Source organism: Silene latifolia, chromosome X (genome assembly GCF_048544455.1).
Source record: "Silene latifolia isolate original U9 population chromosome X, ASM4854445v1, whole genome shotgun sequence".
Lineage (NCBI taxonomy): Eukaryota > Viridiplantae > Streptophyta > Magnoliopsida > Caryophyllales > Caryophyllaceae > Silene > Silene latifolia.
Window position 1 is genome coordinate 301302983 of NC_133537.1, and position 7743 is coordinate 301310725.

Genomic DNA, 7743 nt, shown 5'->3' on the forward strand with positions numbered 1-7743 from the left:
ATCAAACTTAACGTTCATTTAACAACCTTTACATAAGGGGGTACCATGGGCAAAAAAATGGAAACTCAAGGGCACCGTAGGCAGATTCTTAAAAGTATGGGTAACATGGAAAATCTGACAAAATTAAGGGGTACCACGGAAAATTTTCGTATCTCAATTATGATAAAAAAAATTTGAAGAAAAACAATGTACAAATATTAATGGAGAGTACTTGATCATATTATTAAATTTAAATATAACTATTAGATATAATGAGTAGCAATTGTCCGTATTCGGTATTCGGGATATGGTTGGATGTCGAACTAAGTGAAAAAAAGATGGTGTAATTCTGAGTATGTTATTTGTCCCACATTGAAAAACAATGCAGGTTTGATGAATATATATACTACGTATAAATAGTAGAATTGTCCTACATCAGAAAAATAATCCAAGTTTGGTGAATATATTACTTATAAATAGTAGAATTGTCCAACATCGAAAGATTAGTATAAGGTGGGGTGGTTATATGATTATAAATACGAGTTAAACCACGTATATATTAATCTTTTATTTTTTTTAAAGAGAAATTTTAATAATATGTAAACAAATCATTAGACATAGAATGTAAACATTAAACCTTTTTTTTGCATTATAAATAAGTTAATTACCCCGTTGCAACGAATGAGCATTCAAACTAGTTAACAATATATTTAGGTTTTATAATCTTGATGATTTGGGTTTTTACTGAAATAATATGATCTCTTATGTTATTCTTTGCATTTTTTGTTCCGGGTTTTGGTAAACCTTGGTAATCAAGAAAAATCTAGAGGCATAAACCTAGGTAATTTACAAAAATTTCGAGTTCATAAACTCTAATTTCGTAGAACAATTCATCATCTTGTCTATTCCCTCTCTTAAGCCTTCGAAGAGACAAAAAAATGGTGAAGAAGAAGACACTGATGATGACGATGATTTAGGCTCCATAAGAAAGGTTTCGAGCTCTGGACGTGACTATTCGAGCTCCGTAAGAAAGGTTTCGAGCTCTATAATTTTATACGCTAAAATCGCAATAAACAAGACTATGTCAGAAGAAACTGACGAAACAGCACACTCTCTCTAATTTAGAGAGATGGAAAAACCAAAAAAAAGAAAAAAGAAAAAAGAAAAACAATGTCATCCGTCCTTTTCCCTCAATTTCTTTGAGTATTTCCCAGATCTACTCTTGGATGGGAATATTTCCCTTGTTCTTTTGAACAACTTGCCTCCATTAAAGTCTTTTTTAATCAATCTCTCTTGCTCCTTGTTTGTTTCTAGTTTTTCCAAGCAATTAACAATTCAAGTGCACTACTTGGAGCTTGTTAATGCACAAAATTTTCCAACAACCAAGTTATTTTATTTGGTTAGTATCTGGTTTGAACTTCCAAGATCTAACTATTCTCTCCCGTCTGAGAATTTTTATGAGGCTCCACCTTTTCGACCGTCGCTGTCACTCTTGCTGTACGGAGATTTCACGAATCTGCTTGGGTCGTGTTCCGACTGGTTTTTGCTGTTTCATTGTCATGGGGTAAATCGATCTTTTCTTAATCTACCCTTGTTTGTGAATCCAATCCGAGTCTGTAGAGTTGTCTATCTTGATTCTTTTCTTTCTTTCTTAGTAGACACTTGGTTGCTCTCCATTTTAGCCAAGGAGAGCTCTATCCAGGTATGTGCCTACTTTGAAGAAGCATTTGATCAACGATCGTTTCCAGTCACTATTTTAATAGCCTTAACTTGTGAGAGTATACTTGATATATTCTATCCCAAGTCTAAAAGCCCTTTTTTCAGTTGTATTTTTTGGTCCTTGGCTTGCTTAATATCTATTTCGGATATTGTTTGGATGGGTTTTTCCACTTCCTTTGGATGTTGTCATGAAATTTCTTCCAGCTTGTCTATCGTTGCCCAGCGGAAAAAGTGTTGTAATTTGCTAGTCTTGTTGTATCATTTGCCTCTTTTCTATAATCAGTGCAAGTTTAGTAATTTGTTTCTGTTTAGAAATGATTTTATTATCCCAGGTGCTCTAGTTTTAGCATTTTTATGCTTTTATTGTCCCACAACTATAGTATGCTGGTGTTATCGTTGGTTTTGTGATGTTGTAGGCAAAATTGGCACAGTCCTATGTGAGTATTATGTTCTCTACATTGGAAAATTAGTATTCAGTTTTGCCCATTGGTTTAGATTCTGTCTCCTTAAGTTAAGGAGTATGGTTTTACTGGCTACAAGCACAAGTCAAGCCTTTGGTTTTCGATTTCCGAGTCCTTTCCTGGTTTTTGATAAAACATTCGCTTGGAACATGTTTTGCAAGTCGTCTCAATGTTTTAACCAATTATGTTATGGTAGTGTTTCCGTGGCTCTTTGTGAACACAATCGGATTGTCAATGACCATCAACTATGCTTTGATGGTTGGTTTAGATTTTGTTTTCATATTTTGTGCAGAGCAGACCCTCAGTTCCTTCCTTTTTTGAAGCTTATTTGGGATTTTATCGTCTCGCCTATAACCAAGTGTGGGTTCGGAACTCGTACATGTGTTCTAACAATCCATCTTACATGTAAATTTGCACATAACCTTATTTGGTTATGCTTGCTTTTTACTTATTTAGAATTAGCATCTTCTGACATATTAAAGTCACTTATGTATCGCTTTGTCTTAGTTAATTTTCATGAATATTGCCTTTTGGAATGTTAGGGGTACCAAAAGAAAGAATTTTGCTGAAGAACTTAATTTCTTTTGCTCGTCAAATGGAATTAAAATCCTAGCAATATGTGACACAAAATCGAGTTCTAAGCCCGAACCTTTTCTTTTAGCTAGCTTTGGGTTTAATAATTGCGATTTTATTCCTAGCGCTGGATTATCCGGTGGTATTTGGTTATTTTGGAAAGAGTCTATTTCCATGACTTTTTCTTTAAATGTCACTTTTAAGTCGAAAAGATTTATTACTTGTGAAGTGTGCGACTTAACGAAGAATCTTGTTTTTTGCCTTATTTTTGTTTATGCTCGGCTCAACCGTCGAAAAGTCGGAATTTTGGAATGAATTGCGAGAATTTTGTCCTTAATCTTGATTTACCTTTTTATTACTAGGAGATCTTAACGAGATTAAGAGTCCTAGTGAAAAAGAAGGGTGCAAATGATAACGAATGCGCGTTGTATGAGATTAAATAATTTTTAAGTAATACAAATTGTATAGATCTCCCCTTTTAGGTAATTTTTTACTTGGAGAAAAAGAAAAGTGGTTCGAAAATATTTTGAAATACTTGATAGAGCCTTAGCGTCTCCTAATTGGATTAGTAGATATCCAAACTTGCAGTTTGTGCATCATGCTTTCACTAGCTCCGACCATTGTCCTATCTCTGTGAAGTTTCATGACCAAGTTCATAAGAAAGCCCCTCCTTTTCGATTTGAACTCATGTGGACCCTCCAGGAATGATTTGATAGAAATGGTCAAAAGTTGTTGGCAATATCGGTTTGAGGATCTTATATGTTCTGTCTCTCCCAAAATGCAAATTGCTAAAACAAAAGGCTAAGAAATGGAACAAGTCTACTTTTTGAAATGTCTTTAGACAACTTTCAATTCTTTGAAAAAAAAATTAGAAAATATACAAAATCAACTTGGCACCTCTCATATTACCAATTTAGAAGTCGCGCAATTGAGATGGTTGAAAAAGCGCGATGCACTCCTTGACTATAAACGTGTTTTCGGCAACAAAAAGCTCGTATAAACAAAGCAAATTTTGGAGATAATAATACCAAGTTTTTTCAAACTCATGCCACGATTAGACGTAGTAGAAATGGTATTAAACAGTTTATAAATAAGAATGGTGCTTGTATTACCGATCAAAACCTTATTAAGCAAGAAATATCCGATGAGTTTAAACTTAGGTTTGCGAAAAATCATCTTTGTAATTTCGACAAGAATGAGGATTTTAAGTCTGTTTGTGGATTAATTACTGAGCATTTAAGATAATGATTTCTTACGGGTAATATTAGTAGGGAAGAGGTTAAACAAAGCGTGTTTAGTTTAGCCATGCAGATAAATGCCAGTCCCGATGGATTTCGCAGAGTTTTTTCAAAAATCTTTGGGATATTGTAGGAAATTCTCATTACTAAAGATTTTTTAGCATTTTTTCATTTCGAGAAATTACTAAAAGAAATAAATCATACTTTCGTAGCTTTGATTCCTAAAATTGAAAATCCTCAAACTGCAAATCATTTTCGTCCGATTAGTCTTTGTTCAACAATTTATAAAATTATTGCGAAAATCTTGACTAATCGTCTTCGAAGTGTCTTGCATAAGATTATACATCCGTTTCAAGGTGCTTTTACACCTAATCGCTTCATTCAAGATAATATTCTTTTAGCACATGAGATTTTCAACTCGTTTAAACGTAAAAAAGGTAAAGGAGGTTGGATTGCAATCAAACTTGATATGGAGAAAGCATATGATGACTAGAATGGAATTTTATCGAGGAAACTTTTAAGCAAATGGGTTTTAATGCTAAGTGGATTTCATGGATTATGGCATGTATAAACACCGTTTCTTACTCAGTGTTAGTAAATGGAACACCGGGAGACATTTTTAGACCTACTCGAGGTATTCGACAAGGAGACCCACTTTCGCCATATATTTTTATTATGTGCGCCGAGATTTTAGCAAGATCTCTACAAAAAAATAGTGATGTTAGCTCTAGTGATATTGGGATTAGAATTGGATCCGGAGTGGAGAAAATTCCTTTTCTCACTTTTGCGGATGACACTATCATTTTCGCTAAAGCCTCTAACCAGAGTTGTAGAACTATTAAGTCTATTTTAGATAAATTTTGCACGATTTCCGGACAATTTGTTAATTTTGACAAATCCACTTTTCAATGCACTAGAAATATTGAGCGTTCTCTTCGTGAATCCTTTAGAGGCATTCTTCATATGAACGAGGAAGCTCATTTGGGTAAATATTTAGGATGTCCTATAATTGATAGCAGAGTGACTAAAAATACTTTCGAAAACATTATTCAATCTTCTTGCACTCAATTATCGAAATGGAAAGCGAATTCTCTATCTCAAGCAGGTAGACTAGTTCTTGTCAATGCTAATTTAGCCGTGAAGGAACTTTTCGGATGCAAAGCTTCCTCCTCCTTCATCGATCCATAATAGATTAGATAAAATTAATAGAGACTTTCTTTGGAATAAGAATCCTTCCCAGCGTTCTCCTAATTTGGTTGGTTGGCATAAAGTTTGTTTACCAAAGTCGGTTGGTGGTTTAGGAATTAAATCTTAAAGCGACTAATAAAGCTCTTCAAATGAAACTTTTATGGAAAATTCTTATGGATAAGGAAAGTATATGGGTCAAAGTGGTATCGAAAAAATACTTGAGAAATTGTTTACTCTTTGATCATAAGCCTAATGCAACCTCTTCTTGGCAATGGCGTAAACTAATGAGTCTTCGGACTCTATTTAGAAAAGGACTGAGATGGCGGGTAGGTAATGGTAGCAACATTAAGTTTTGGTCTGATAATTGGGTTTTTTCACACCCACTTACAAGCAATATGGTTGATGATGATAAGTAAAGGGATCTTAATCTTTTGGTTAAAGATTTCATAACCTCAAACAAGCAATGGGATGTTTGTAAATTATCCAATTTAGTGAATAACGATATTGTTAATCGATTACCAACATTCGATTGCCACATAATGATATTCCGGATACCCTCGTTTGGGGTTGTCCGTAGATGGAAATTTCTCTACCAAAAACAAAGAACTTGGCTAGCTTAAGGTTTGTTCGATCAAGCTCTTGACAAATGCGAATTTGGTGGATTTGGAAATTGAATATTCCTCCTAAATTGAAATTTTTTCTTTGGAAAGCTCTGTGTTGTGGCCTTCCAACAAAAAGTAGACTTCTCAAGAGTCATATTGATGTCCCACCTCATTGCGTTACATTGCAACAATCCTATTGAAAACAAAGATCATTTCTTTTACGAATGTCCCTTGATTGGGTCTGTCATCCAAGACCTGAACATTATTAGTTTCAACGAGATTTTGTCAAATTATGGTACTATTACAAGTCAAAGTTTTCTAACGAAACTTAATTATCTCAAGGATTTAATTCCAAAAGATGACTTTATAAAGATTATATTTATTTGGTGGAATGCATGGTTCCATAGAAATGATATTATCTTTAATAATGTTATTTTAAGTATCAGCAAACTTATTACTTTATGTAATAATAGCACTAAGACATGGAATGTGACTAGATTTAAGGATCTCAACAATCCCGAGGTAGAAGAGTCAGTTAGAAACAATTCTAGTAAGGAAGAGATTTGGTGGGAAAAACCTACAAACGGTTTCCTAAAGCTAAATTTTGACGGATCGAGAATAGATGGTAATAAAGCTGCTTTAGGATATTCTTTAAGAGATCACAATGGTAAAGTCGTTTTATTGGGAGCAAAAAAGTGCGGATCCAATAGTATCCTTGTTGCGGAAGCACTTGCTTTAAAAGAAGGTATTTTAGCAGCTAAATACTTAGGAATCTCAAAGTTAATTGTGGAGGGTGATAACTTATGTGTTATTAACTCGATTCGAGGTACTTGGCAAATTCCGTGGGAAATCTCTAGTATTATCAAGGATGTGAAATTAGACCTTCATTTTTTCGATGAAGTGATAATTAAACATTGCTTTCGTGAAGCCAACAAGGTTGCTGACTTCATGGCTTCAGTTGGACATTCATGTCCAACTCTTTCGAGGTGGTTTGATAGCCGGTGGCTTCAACTTACCTCCCTCATTCGAAAGGATGAGATAGGTTGGTCCTACCCTAGAGGATCAACCTAGTTTTCTTACCTAATCAAAAAAAAAAAAAAAAAAAAAAAAAAGACTATGTCAGAAGCTTCATCATCCATAAATTGTAATTCTTGTATAGATCTTTGATTCTGATTAAAAATCGTGACTTAATATAGATGAAAAAATGATATTGAAGCAATAGATAATTGAGTAATTGCATAATTGAGAATTAGTTAGAAAAATATGGAGAGAGAGAGAGAGAGAGAGAGAGAGAGAGAGAGAGAGAGAGAGAGAGAGAGAGAGAGAGAGAGAGAGAGAGAGAGAGAGAATCAGTTGAATATTTGATTTAGGTTACATAAATTAGGGAAACAAAAATTAGGGGGAAAAAGACTAAACTAGCCTTGATTGTATAATAACACTATATCACAGGAAGTATAATCTACCAAACTGATGAGACTCAGCTTAATGTTATGTACTCTTTAACTTCTTCGATAGTTTATATAATCTAATAGATATGGTCGTATGATGGGATAAAAGCAAATTAGTTACTGAACTGTAGCGATTTTTTTGAATATACAGCAGTTCATTTTATCAACGCAGCTTTCATTGTGAACATATGGTTACAAATTCTATCTATTTGAATAGGGTTAATAGTGTGTGTATATACTCATAAATCGACACTCTTCGATCCTTTACGATACGCAGTTTAATGTTGACCATGATAGTTCCATGATTTGGTCATTTTGATCTGCTACCCTGTGGATCTTAGGCCAGAGAGAGTTCTATATCTAAAGACATGCAGTATTCGTTTTTACCTTGTGACGGGTCGGGTTACATATCAAATTTAGTGAAAATGGGTAAAGTGACTCATTTTGCTTTGCACCTATTAATTGTATTAATATAAAATAGGAGGGTATGATGTGACTAAAAGTAGTGTGATTTGACTTGACATAATAAAGAATA

At 34.0% G+C, this 7743-nt stretch overlaps 1 long non-coding RNA gene across 1 annotated transcript; it reads left to right on the top strand.

The window, feature by feature from the left end:
- The first annotated feature begins 1060 nt into the window (after nt 1-1060).
- Nucleotides 1061-2047, top strand: LOC141617196 (uncharacterized). The gene is made up of 2 exons (XR_012531095.1): nt 1061-1543; nt 1638-2047. It is a non-coding gene; the product is annotated as an uncharacterized LOC141617196 (long non-coding RNA).
- Nucleotides 2048-7743: the final 5696 nt, after the last annotated feature.